Source organism: Arachis duranensis, chromosome 2 (assembly GCF_000817695.3).
Source record: "Arachis duranensis cultivar V14167 chromosome 2, aradu.V14167.gnm2.J7QH, whole genome shotgun sequence".
Classification (NCBI taxonomy): Eukaryota; Viridiplantae; Streptophyta; class Magnoliopsida; order Fabales; family Fabaceae; genus Arachis; species Arachis duranensis.
In genome coordinates, this window is record NC_029773.3 from 19,163,727 (window position 1) to 19,177,951 (window position 14,225).

Sequence of the window (14,225 nt, forward strand, 5' to 3'; positions counted from 1 at the left end):
CCAGGGTATGAACAGTGCCCCTGCTCGAGCTTGGTCTTTTATTTGCAGGTTGAGTCTTCTCGGGTAAAGTCGAACTCGAGCATTTTTGTCGCCTTATCTTTCGTAGAGCTCTTTCTTGAATGCGGAACATTTCTATTCCGTTTCTTATGAAAGCACGCGCTTTTGCCTTTAGCGTTTTTCCTTGGGAATGTGCGACGGTTTTTAATGCCCCATTAATTTGTTTTCGTTCCGTTTCTCTTGGTTTTCAAATTTTGCATCCAAGAGGCAGTTTTCCTTTCCCTGTAACTCCCCTTCTTTCTCGCCGTTTCCTATCCTGCACTTTCTCGTTTCCTCTCTTTGTGGCGTTTTGGCATTCGCTTGGTGCTTCCACTTCGCCGTCGATTCTCTGCTGCCCCTTTTCCAAAGTTTTCTTCCTTCTTCCAGGTTGGTTTCGCTTTCCTCTTCACCTTTTTATTTTTGCTACTTTTGTTTTTGACCCTTTTGATGACGCCTCGATTTGATATGCTTGGATAGCTTGAACTTTTTCCTTGCTTATGTTTTTACTTTGGAATGTGTTTCTTTCATAAAGTTTTGATTTTGCCTGAGTTGTTGGAAAGCCTGAACCTTTTCATACTACCATGCTTGACTGTCGCCACGACGTATGTTTTTTGATTTTCTTTTCGTCTTTCTGTATGCTTTCGGATGGATTTCTTGGTGGTTTAGTGCCTTTAGGGTTTTGCAAGTTGCTGCGTTTTGAAAAATGGTTGCTCCTTTGGTGGCTTTGTTTTGTCGATAGTTTTTTCTTTTTGACGGAGATGATGATTTCTTGATAGTTTCTGGTTAAGAATGAAGGGTCGTTGCTGGGGTGTGAACTTGTAGGTCCCTTGAATTTTTGTTCTGTGGTTGCCTCCAAAGGACGGCCCTGGATCTTTCGTGTAGGTCTTGGGTCTCCTTTTGTTCCTCATACTGTGCTTGATTGTGTAGCCGAGTTGTTTTGCTATTGTCCGAGTTATTTTTTAGTAATCCAATATTCTTTTCTTATTGTAGGACTAGTTGGCCTCATGGCTTCTCGCAAAAGTATTGTTGAGACGTCTTACCAAGTCCCTGAGGGCATGGCTGATTGGGTAGCTTCTATGGTTCTTCTGTGTATTTCTGTGGTGGACTCTTATTTTTGTATAGAGCTGCGAAAGCATCATAGGGTTTGTGGTAGTGATGCCCAGGAGAGGGATTATGAGCTTGTAGCACCTGGTTTTGACGAGAGAGTTTGTTTTCCCACTTCACTCGAGGGGGAGTGTCCCTTCTTCTATGCTTACAAATATTTCTTTAGTCAGTTGAACGTTACGTTTCCTTTTTCTGCCTTTGGGACTGACTTATTGTGGTCATGTAACATTGCTCCATCCAAGCTTCATCCCAATTCGTGGGGTTTTATAAAGATTTTTCAGCTGCTGTGTCAAGAGTTAGGCATCAAGCCTTCTCTAACTCTTTTCCTCTATTTGTTTGTTTCGGCCAAGCCTAGGGCCTCTTCAAAAAAGAAAGCTTCTTGGGTTTCCTTTAGACTTACTCAGGGGCATAAAGTCTTTGCCATGTATGACGAGTCTTTTAAGGACTTCAAAAACTATTTCTTTAAAGTTCGAGCTGTTGAGGGTGTTCGCCCCTTTTTTCATGATGAAAACGATGAACCTGTTTTTCCTCTTGAGTGGAAAAAGAATGTCATGGTGTCTCGGTATACTTGGGAGATGTTGGACGAGGTCGAACAGGCCTTTATGAGTGTGTTGGAGGATATTTGGGGGGAGCCCCCGCATCTGGATACTAAAAAATTTCAGGGGGACCCATCTTTAGTCCGAAATGTGTTGGGTACTGACTGACGTGTTTTTAGTTTATTCTATTTTTCCCTGTGCTCCATGACTTTGTTTGTTGATTCTGTCTTTCCTGATTTTCAGAAATGTCGAAGAACAACGACTCCATGAAGGCTTTTGAAAAAGCTAGGAAGGCAGCCGCTGCACAGAGTATCTCGATCAGGGCGGCTGGGGAGGGGTCTTCTCAAACCATCCTGAAGCCGCCTGTGCCAAGTACCTCTGGGCCGAGGAGAGTGATCCTTACTCGTCGGGTTCGACTGGTAGATCCCCCACAAACTTCTGTTGCTGCTTCTGGTGCTCCTCCCTCAAAAAGACAAAAAACATCTAAGCCCTTTAACTGGATGCCTCGGATTTTGATGCTGTCGAGTTTGTTGACCAGCAAATTGCCCCCTATGGTGGGCTCTCCTTGGATGATGTGTCTCTTCTTCAGCATCTGGATTTTATCACCAAAAGTAGTGTGAAAATGGCACATATGGGTGCGGCTATTTTCTGAACTGTTCAGGGGATCCCGATTCATGCCACAAAATCCTTCATGGAGGAGGCTAAATCAGAATTTGATTGGATCAAGGGTCTGAAGGAGGAGTTGGAGGTGAAGTTGGCGAAGGTAGAGAAGGAACTGGAGGGTGAGAAGGCTAGCTCTATTGCCTTGGCTGCTTCTTTGAAGTTCGTTGAGGACATGGCACTGAAGCACAAAGATAGCTATGTCTCGACTTATAGGGAGTTGGTGCATCTTCGTGATGACTTGGAAACTGCTCGGACTGATTATGCTGAGCTCCAGGGTCACCTTGTGGGCAGCGTGACTGCCGCCTGTGAGAATCTGATGGAGCAGTTCCGGATTGTTGCCCCTGATGCTGATTTGACTCTCGTTAGTATTGATAACGTAGTAAAGGATAGCAAGATTATCCCGGATGATCCCGATGATGATGTTGAACCACCTCCTATGCCTCCTCTGAAAGCTTCTACCATGCCGGTTCCTTCAGCCCCATTGACCGTAATTGAGCCAGATCCTGACTGTCAGATCTTGAATCGAGGCGACGAGACAGTGGATGGGTGCCTCTCCAGACTCGTCCTCCTTCACCTCCTGTTGATGTTGCTACTGGGAAACCTTTGGACTCTCTTTGATTGTTCCTGATAAATTTGTGCATAGTCCGGTCTGCGGGTGTTTGAACTTTTTGTAAATGGTGTTTTGTTTGACTTGTTGACACTTTCTAGGGTTGCTCGTTTAGCAACTTTCGTTTTGAAAAACAAAGTATTTCTCTAGCTTCCGGGGCTGGTCTTTGATGACCTCTGGAGTTTATTATCGTAACTCGGTAGTTTCTATATTATGTCTGTTTGCACTTGTCTTGGTGCCTTCGTAAGTTTCTATCTGACATGATTAACTTGATCCTTTGGCCTGACGTTGCTCTCATCGATCTTAAACTGTCGTTTATCGTAATAAGCCCTCTCTTTCAGGGATTACCTTTGTAGTTTTTTGTCTTGGGCCGACTTTGTCATGTCGGACTTTTGGTCGAGTTACTTGATAATCCTCTTTTTGGACCTTGTTCAGGTCTCTTTCAGGGATTTATCTTTGTAGCTTTTATCTGCCCAGGCCAATTTTGTTATGTCGGGCCTTGTTGAGTTACTTGATAATCCTATTTCTTGGACTTTGTTCAGGTCTCTTTCAGGGATTATCTTTGTAACTTTATCTTTTCGGGGCCGACTTTGTCACGTCGGGTTCTGTCGAGTTACTTGATAATCCTCTTTCTTGGACCTTTGTTCAGGTCTCTTTCACGGATTATCTTTGTAACTTTATCTTTTCGGGCCGACTTTGTCATGTCGGGCTCTGTCGAGTTACTTGATAATCCTCTTTCTTGGACCTTTGTTCAGGTCTCTTTCAGGGATTATCTTTGTAACTTTTTGTAGGAGTCCGACCTCCTCCTATCGGGCTCTTCGAAGTTATAGTAATCCTCTTTTATAGGGTTGGCCAGACCTCTTTCCAGGGCTTTACTTATAACTTGGGTTGTTGTGGCTGGTCCGACTTTTTTGTGCCGGCCAGTCTTTAAGTTATTTTATAGCAATCCATTTTATTAGGTCCTCGTCAGGTCCTTTCTATGGATCACTTTCTATAACTTCTTGCATTATTCTGTTTTCACCTTTGCCGATTTTGTAGAATCTGGGTTTTTAGCCCTCGTTTTCATCGTGATCGTGCAGTGAATTCGATTTTCACTTTTTGTCGATCTGTAGCTTTATAATCGGGCGATGAATGTTTTCAGAATAATACGACTTGAGCGTTTGTAGAGAATCTGAGCAAATTTTATTAAAGAAGAATGCAAATATATGTGGATTAATTTCCTAAGTCGGGTGATTTGTAGGTCTTGGCGGGGCGTCTCGTTAAAAAACCTTTTTCAGGAAAAAGAGTGTGCCTTGTCCAAGATCTTTTATCATCCCTAGCTATAGTACCTTCTTAGGTTACAGGCGTGCCATGATCTAGGCAGCTCTCGCCCATCAAGTTCAGAAACTTTGTAATAGCCCTTTCCCAAGACTTCTGTGACTCGGAATGGTCCTTTCCAGTTTGCAGCTAGCTTTCCTTCTCCCGGTCGAGTTGTTCCTATATTGTTTCGGATTAGGATGAGGTCGTTTTCAGCAAAGGCCCGCTGTATTACTTTTTGGTTGTATCTGGAGGCCATTCGTCGTTTCAGCGCTTTTTCTCTTATCTGAGCTTTTTCTCGGATTTCTGGAAGTAAGTCGAGCTCTTCCCTTTAAAGTTGGGAATTGGCTTTTTCGCTAAAGTGGATTACTTTGGGTGATCCTTGACAAACCCCATTTGTAGGGTTTATCTTGTATTGATTTTAGGGAATTTTATCACCTTTCACCCACATTTATTCAATGAAATAGCATGGTTTTGTATATTCTCCTTTAATTGTGCTTAAGAGTGAAAACATGCTTTTTAGGACTTAAAATAGCTAAATCTAATTCTCCTTGATTCCATTAGATGCCTTGATATGTTTGTTAAGTGATTTAAGGTTTAGGAGGCAAAGATTGGATCAAAGGAATGAAGAAAGAAAGCATGAAAAGTTGGAGAACTCATGAAGAAATGAAAGAACCGGAAAGCTGTCAAGCCGACCTCTTCGCACTTAAATGACCATAACTTGAGCTACAGAGGTCCAAATGATGCGGTTCCAGTTGGGTTAGAAAGCTAACATCCGGGGGCTTCGAAACGATATAAGATTTGCCATAGTTGCTACAAGTATGGCGGCGCGCACGCGCATAGTACGCGCATGCGTCGTTGCTGCCACCTAGTCCACTTGAAGCAAAACGTGGCCAGCAATTTTAGAAGCCTTGTGGGCCCAATCCAACTCATTTTCTGATGCTATTTAACCCAAGGAGTGAAGAGGGAAACACATGTTAGTTACCATTAGTCATAGTTTAGTTTAGAAGTAGTTTCTAGAGAGAGAAGCTCTCACTTCTCTCTAGAATTAGGAATAGGATTAGGTTTAGTTCTTAGATCTAGATTTAGATTCATCTTCTTCTACTTCTATCTTCTCAATTCCTTGTAGTTACATTCATTCTTCTTCCATTCTTTTGTTGTAATTTCCTTTATGTTGTTCTTATATTTTGTTGTAGATCTAGTATTGTTCCTTCTACTTTCTTTCAATTCAATTCAAGGTAATTCATAATAATCGTGTTTCTTTTGATTGTTGTTGTTAATTTCTTTCAATAATTGTTGTTAGATTCTCTTCTTGTTGTTAATTTGCTTTGCTTTTCTTTTGTGCCTTCCAAGTGTTTGATGAAATGCTTGGTAGGATTTTAGTGTAACTTTTGTTCCTCTTGGCTTTGATTGAGTAATTAGTGACTCTTGAGTTAGTTCTCATATCTTGCCAAGAGCTTTATTAGTTGTTAGGTTATTTCCCTTGCCATTTATAATTCTTGTCCATAATCTCAAAAGCCCCAAAATAACTCACAACCAATAACAAGACACTTTATTGTAATTCCTAGGGAGAACGACCCGAGGTTTGAATACTTCGGTTTATAAATTTAGGGGTTTGTTTTAGTGACAAACAACTTTTTGTATGAAAGGATTATTGCTTGGTTTAGAAACTATACTTGCAACGAGAATTCATTTGTGAAATTCTAAACCATCAAAAATCCATTCGTCAAAATGGCGCCGTTGCCGGGGAATTGCAATGGTGTTATGTTATTGGTTATTGTATATATGTGGATATTGTGAATATGTTTGCTTTTTGCTTCTTTGTTAGTTTTTAGTTTGTTCTCTTTATTTGTTACTATTTTTGTTTTTGCCCTCTCTTGCTATCATGAATTCTCACTTTGGCTATGAGTGTAGTTACAATTATGTTGTAGGTGATGAGAACTATAATGAAGTTGTGTATCAAGGATGGGATAATCAAAGGTGGGAGGAGCCATATGCTTATGATCAATCTTCTTGGCAACAACCTCCACCAATGAACTATGAAGAAGAGCCATTCCATGATGCATACCAATCAAATGGCTATGGTGAATCTCCTTGTGATTTTCAAGAACCACCACCATATGCCTATGAGTCATATCCTCAACATGAACCTCAACCACACTCACAAGTCTATTTTCAACAAACACCTCCCTATGACCATGATCCTTATCCATCACACCAACCAACTTTTGAACCATATGAGCCATACATGGAACCACAATTCCAAGATTACTACTCCCAAGAACCACCTCAATACACACCATCACCTTACCAAGAAGAACCACCTTCCTATAATGAACCCTTTCTCCAAAATGATGAACCCTCCCATCCACCCCAATCTCTAATGGATGAAACCCTCGGCGTTCTTCTTCAAGGACAAGAGGAGATGACAAGGGATGTGCAACAATTCATGACCACCTTAGATGAGGTGGTAAACCGGCTAGCATCCCAACTTTTGGACACTCAAGGAACTCCCATGGTTGCATGTGAAGAATCTAAAGAGGAGCATAGCTTAAAAGAGAGATTGGAAACTTCGGTGGAAAAGGAGGAATGGTACTTTGTGTTAGAACAATTGGAGGAACCTATGACCATTGAAGAAAAGGAAGAAGTGGTTGAAGACTTAGGAGATGCGGAACCTCCATGGGAACCTTGAGTTATAGAAAACCCCTCCAAGAAGATTGAAGTTGATGTTGAGGAGGAATGTGTACAACCTCCAAGGCATATCCCATGAGACTTGGAGAGAATGAAGCAAGAATTGAGTTCCCTTGGTGATGAAGATCATGCATCCAACCTTCTTGGCGGTAAGTCCTTTGAATTTGAAGAACCTTCTCCCAATGAATTTGAAAGTGATGTGGAGGTAGATTTCTCTCAACCTCCCATTTATGACTTGAGTGATGGAGAAGAGTTAGAAGAAGTTGATGAACAAAGGATTGAAAGTGAAGAAGTTTGTGAAAAGGTGGAGGAAATCAAGGAAGCAAACAAGGGAGTAGAGCTTACTAGCACATTAGAGATACCTCTCCCCAAGCCACCACCATCCATTCTCTCATTCAAGTGGGTAAATTCCTTATACTTAAGCTTTGTTATTCCCCTTGAATATGGTTTTCTTGAGACGGATGGTCAACTTAGAAAAATTAGTGGCTTTAAGAGTAAAAAGGAGATGGTTAGTGGTTGGAAGCATCATTCTAGGTTCATTATAGTCACATGTTCAAAGCTTAGTAGCAAGAGTTGGTATAGAACTAGATTGCTTGGGTCTAGGATGATGTTTGGTCATTTTTTTGAGAATTCACTTTGCTCACTACCCACATGGACTAATGGTAATCAACTTGAAGATGGGTGTGAAGACAAAATATGGGATCCGGGAACACATGAGGATCAACATTGGGAGCCCATGATTTGTGAAGAACTCCATCAAAGCTTGGAGATATTAATCTTGAATGATGGAGCTTATTGGAAGTCCAAGCATTGGTGGAAGTTCCAAGATGAGTACAAGCACAAGCCACCTTGAGAGAAGCTCCCCATAAGTCCAACTTAAGGACAATAAATAAAAGTGCTAGGTGGGAGACACCCCACCATGGTAACTTCTTTTCATTTTCTCTTTTGTAAATATTTGGTAGAATTAGTTTAATTTCATGTTTTGATAGTTTGTTGAGTATATTTGGTAGTTTAGTATGTTGAATAAGGTTTTATGGTGTTTTGGTAGCTGTTTGGAGGTTTGGAATGCTTGGATTAGTGTAAAAACGTATCAAAAATTTTTGAAAAACAGAGCACCATCCACGCGTACGCGCACTGCACGCGTACGCGTACATTAAGCATTTTCGACAATCCACGCGAGCGCGCCATGCACGCGTACGCGTGGGTTGAGAAGTTCCACCTTCCATGCATTAACCCGAGAGTTAGGCCCGCACTATGCGTGCGTTGTGCCTTTGGCACAACCCCACTTGCGCGTACGCGCACCTGACGCGTACGCGCCACTCTCGAAATAAGCCATCGACGCGCGCGCGTCATGCGTGCGTGCGCGTGGATGCCCTCTCTTCCATCCATTTCTTTTCTTCTCCTCTTTCCATCTCTTTTCCTTCTCCTTTCTTCTTCCCTCCTCCTACCCCTCATCCAACACTTCCAAACACCATCGATAACCATCTATTTTAGTTAGTTGATAGCTAGTTAGTTAGTTAATTAGTTAGTTAGTTAGTTGATTAGTTAGTCTTAGTTTTGTTTTTCATTTTATTTTCTCTCTTTTCATCATAAGTGTTGGATTATTGACTTTGTTTACTATACATTGCTGCCCCTTATTGCCTAAATGCTAATTTAGCATTAATGTTTTTAGATAATGTTTTAGCATTATTTATGATGGTGTAGTATTGTGCTTCCCGTTTTAACCTTTTTGCCTCTTTCTCGTCTGTGGGGAGGGCTTCTGCTGTTAGGTAATTAATTATGGGGGTCATCCATCCCTGATCGCGACCTGTTATGGCTAGGACCTTTCCTTCTTCCGAGATTGATAGATTTTGTAGAATTTCTTGGATAAGGCTTCTATTGTTGCCTCTTGGTTTGGTGCTGGCTAGTTTTGAGAGTGCATCGGCCCAGGCATTCTGTTCTCGGGGTATGTGTCGAATCTTATACTCTCTGAGTTGTCCGAGCTCTTCCCTGGTTTTGTCCAGATATTTTTTCATGGTAGGATCTTTGGCTTGGTAGCTGCCTGTTATTTGTGAAGTGACTATCTGTGAGTCGCTGAAGATGATAAGTTTTTGAGCTCCCACCTCCCTAGCCAGCTTCAAACCAGCTAGTAGTGCCTCATATTCCACTTGATTGTTTGAGGCAGGGAACCCAAATTTGAGGAAGAGTTCGATCTGGGTTCCCCGGTCGCTTTCAATTATTACGCCTGCGCCACTTCCCGTTTTATTTGAGGAGTCGTCCACGTATAGATTCCATTTTGTGGGGATTTCTGGTGTGTCCGTGAATTCCGCAATAAAGTCAGCCAGATATTGGGATTTGATGGCCGACTGAGCTTCGTATTGAAGGTCGAATTCAGACAACTTGACTGCCCATTGAAAGATTCTACCTGCCAAGTCTGTTTTCTGTAAGATTCCTTTTATGGGCTGGTTGGTCTGAATTTTAATGGTGTGAGACTAGAAATACGGGCGAAGTTGTCGAGATGTTATTATGAGAGCGTAAGCGAACTTTTCTATTTTCTAGTAGTTTAGCTCGGCTCCTTGTAATGCTTTGCTGATAAAGTATATGGGCTATTGCCCGCTGTTGTCTTCTCGGACCAATGCTAAGGCTATTGCCTGATTTCCCACTGCGAGGTACAAGATGAGTGGTTCCCCTTCCCGTGGTTGGCTTAATATAGGTGGCTGTCCCAGAAATTTTTTGAAGTCTTGGAAGGCTTGCTCGCATTCATCTATCCATTCAAATTCCTTTCCCTTCCTTAGAGTGGCGTAGAAGGGGAGAGGTCTTATTGCGGATCCTGCCAGGAACCTGGACAAGGCTGCCAGCCGTCTGTTGAGTTGCTGTACCTCTTTAATACAAGTCGGGCTTTTCATGTCGAGTACGGCCCTACACTTGTCCGGGTTTGCCTCGATTCCTCTCTGTGTGATCATAAAACCCAATAATTTACCTACTTCTACTGCGAAGGTGCATTTTGTGGGATTGAGTCGCATGTCGTATCGTCTTGTGGTGTTGAATACTTGTGTCAAGTCGGATAATAACATCTCTTCATTTTGCGTCTTCACTAGCATGTCGTCTACGTAGACCTCCATGATCTTTCCGATGTGGTCCGAAAAGACTTTGTTCATTAATCTTTGGTAAGTGGCTCCCGCAATTTTGAGACCAAAAGGCATAACAATGTAGCAGTAGTTTGCCTTTGGGGTTAAGAAAGAGGTTTTTTCTTGGTCGGGTGGGTACATTGGGATTTGGTTATATCCCGAGTATGCGTCCATAAAGGAGAGGTATTTGTATCCAGAGGAGGCATCTACCAGTGCGTCAATGTTTGGGAGCAGATAAGGATCTTTTGGGCAAACTTTGTTGAGATCGGTATAGTCGGTGCACATTTTCCACTTCCCATTTGACTTTTTTACCAAAACGACATTAGCAAGCCATAGCGGGTATTTGACTTCTCTTATGAAGCCTGCCTCCAGTAGAGCTCGTACCTGTTCTTCCACCGCTTGAGAGTATTCTGGTCCTAACTTTCTGCGCCTTTGTTGTACCGGCTGAGATCCTGGGTAGACTGCTAGCTTATGGCACATTAGTTTGGGATCTATACCTGGCATGTCTACGGCCTTCCACGCAAAGAGGTCGGCATTATCACGTAGGAACTGTATGAGTGATTCTCTTGTGTCCCCTTTTAGGAGTGTGCCGATGTTGGTTATTTGGTCCGGGGTGTTTCCGATCTGGATTTTCTCTATTTCTCCTTCAGGTTGTGGGCGAAGCTCCTCCCGCCTCCGAGCTCCACCAAGCTCGATTGTGTGGAATTCTTCACCTCTGCCTCTGAGGTTTAGACTTTTGTTGTAACAGTGGCGCGCCATTTTCTAGTCTGCTTTTACTGTGGCTATTCCTTCTGCGGTTGGAAATTTCATGCATAGAGGCGGAGTCGAGACTATTGCGCCGAGTTGATTTAACGTTGTCCGACCTATTAGAGCATTGTAGGCTGAGCTTACGTCAACGACGATGTAGTCTATTTTGAGTGTTCTAGATTGACTTCCCTTTCCAAAAGTTGTGTGGAGCGAAATGTATCCCATTGGTTGAACCGGGGTTTCTCCTAACCTGAACAGGCTGTCCGGATATGCTCTGAGTTCCTTTTCTTCCAAGCCGAGTTTGTCGAAGGCGGTTTTGAATAAGATATCGGCAGAGCTCCCCTGGTCTATCAGTGTGCGATGGAGATTTGCGTTTGCCAGTATAATTGTGATGACCATGGGATCGTCATGTCCTGATGTGATGCCGGATGCGTCTTCTTTGGTAAAAGTGATCGACGGGATGTCGAGTGCTTCCTTCCTTTCTGCGACGTGATATATGTCTTTGAGATATCTTTTGCAGGATGACTTGGAGATTCCTCCTCCGGCGAATCCACCGTGTATCATGTGGACGTGTCTTTCTGGTGTCTGGGATGATCGCATAGTTGGTCCGACATCTTCTGCTCTTTTTCTTTTCCTTTGTTCATCTTTGTGGGTGGCCAGGTATCAATCTAACCTTCCTTCTCGTACGAGCTTTTCTATGACGTTTTTTAAGTCAAAACACTTATTGGTGGAGTGTCCGTGGATCCGATGATATTCACAGTATTCAGCCCGGTTTCCTTTTCCTTTTTTACCTTTGAGTGGTCGAGCTAGTGGTATTTTTTCTGTGTTGCAAACTTCTCTGTAGACATCCACAAGAGACACCCGAAGAGGGGTGTAATTGTGGTACTTTTTTATTTTTTCTCCATGTCGATCTTCCTTTTTTTCTGGAATCTTTGTCTTTATCCCGAGGGGTGAACCCTGGTTTTGAAGTCTCTCCTAATCGGGAGTTTTCCTCTATGTTGATGTACTTTTCTGCTCGCTCCTGCACCTTGTTCAGAGATGTGGGATACTTCTTTGATATGGATTGACTAGAAGGCCTTTCTCGCAGACCGTTAATGAGGCCCATGATGGCAGCTTCTGTTGGAAGGTTTTGTATATCCATGCATATTTTGTTGAATCTCTCCATGTAGCTTGTCTGATTCCTAGTAAGCTCGGAGCATGTTTTGCTTTGCCCTTTTGGATGGAGAATCTGGCCAGAAATTTTTTAGCCAAGTCGTCGAAACATCTAATTGCTGTTTTTGTTAAAGTGGTTGGAAAGGCTTTGCAACGAACTGTATCTGAGGCATCGGTGAGGTACATTCTGCTTCTAAAGTTGCTGAGATGATGGCTGGGATCCGTTGTGCCGTCATACAAGGTCATGTCTGGGAGTTTGAAGTCTTTTGGGATTCTTGTTTTCATGATCTCCCTGGTGAATGGGTCTTGTTCCTTGCGGGTGCTATCTTCGGGGGTGGGTTGGCTGGCTTTAGTCTTGACATCGGCTTCAAGTTTTAGGAGTTTATTCTCCAATTCCCGGCGTCGTCTTATTTCTCTTTGTAGATCCTTTTCGGCCTCTCGTTGACGTAGAGCGTCTTCCTCGAGTTGTTTTAACCGATTTTGGAATGCCTCCAAGGCTCCCTCGTTTGGGGAGTTTTTATTATTGACTTGAGGAGTATCTTTTGGTGTTGTGCCCACGTTTTTGTGCGGTGTTCTTTCCTCTAGATCTGAGGTGTGGTCGTTGTCATGGTCGTCCGCCATGGAAACGGGATGACTTCCAGGTTCCCCGGCAACAACGCCAATGTTCTGAGGGTTACCTGAAACTATAGTTCGATCTCGGACGAGATCTTCTGTGTGGGTCAGAGCTGTTGTATCCGACTTATTGGACTTGGTGATGGTGCTGATCCTTCGTCCCTGGAGGGTGGGGGGTACCTACAAGGGACTCCGATGCTTAAGTTAGCAAGGGTATTAAGCAGGTATTGAGTAGAATCAGAGTATGAATTATACCTGGGTGCTCCAGTGTATTTATAATGGTGTAGAGTGACCTCTTTGGATGAGATAAGTTAGTTATCTTATCTTATCTTTATATTATCTTTGACTGGGGTCCTCTTATCTTCAAGAGAACCGCCTTTATCTCTACGGGCTTGGGCCGCCCTTGGATTTGGGACGTGTTCCTCTGTTTAGGCCCTTTGTTTGGGCCTTCCTGTGACTTGGCCGAGCTCTTTGAGAAGAGGTCGGGTTGTCCTGACCTGAAGAGGTCGGTCGCTTTGTCTGTAGAACATCCCGGGTCGGACAGCTTGACCCAGGGTATGAACAAATACCAAATTAATAAAAATAATAATAACAATAACAATAACGATAAAAGCCAATACCGTTGCACTAGTGGAACACCAACATCGCCGAGTTGATCGCGGGGTATAGGTGCCAGGAACGGCATACGCTTCCACGCCCAAACAAAAAGTAGTATCAGTGGACCATCCATTTCCTTGCAGTTGTATCGTGATGCACGACGCAACGATCTGTATAGGTGTGCCAGACTAGCTGCCCCCCAACTGTACTCTGAAATCCGGTGAAAATTCCGAAGTAGCGGTAGAAACTTCGAGTTCAGTGAAATGGTCGACTTATCGGAAAACACAACTGTTCCGAGCACGTAGAAAATGTGCGCTCAGACGTACCGCTCAAGAGACTCTTGAGTATCACACGGCTCGATGTCTCTGCACCGCCCGACCCAAACAATATTAACCTTCCCGAACACGTGATCTTCCGGACCGGGCTCCCGACCAAAACATGCAATGCAGTTCTCCACCAAAAACTGGTGACTGCTATCTACAGGTGATTGCTGTCTGATCTACCCGTAACGGCCTCCCCATTAATCGGGAGACCAACAATATAGCTCACATCTTCCAGCGTCACTGTCACTTCACCAACTGGAAGATGAAATGTGCGAGTCTCCGACCTCCAGCGTTTCACCAAAGCATTCAGTAGTGCAGAATGACCTCTCATTTCGCCTACTCGCAAAACGTGTTGAAACTCAGTCAATGCCAGTGCCACTGCAGCTACCTCGTTAAAGGTATCGAGCGGATCCAGTTTTCTGGGTAACAAATTTCTGATAGCCTGCAAAAAAAATGATAATTATTAAATTTTAAATAATATCAGTTAATAATTTGTTCAAAAAAAAATAACAACAATAATTAAACAGTATTATTATTATTATCTTAACAAATAATAATAAATTATTAAAAAATCATAAATATTTATCTATTATTTATTAAATAGTATTATTAATTATTAAAAATTAATAATAACTTATTTTCACTATCATAATCAGTATTATAAAATAATCATAATAACTCTCTGATTATAATAATAATTACCCAAATATAACAATAATAACAATAATAATAACCATTTATTATATTATCTATA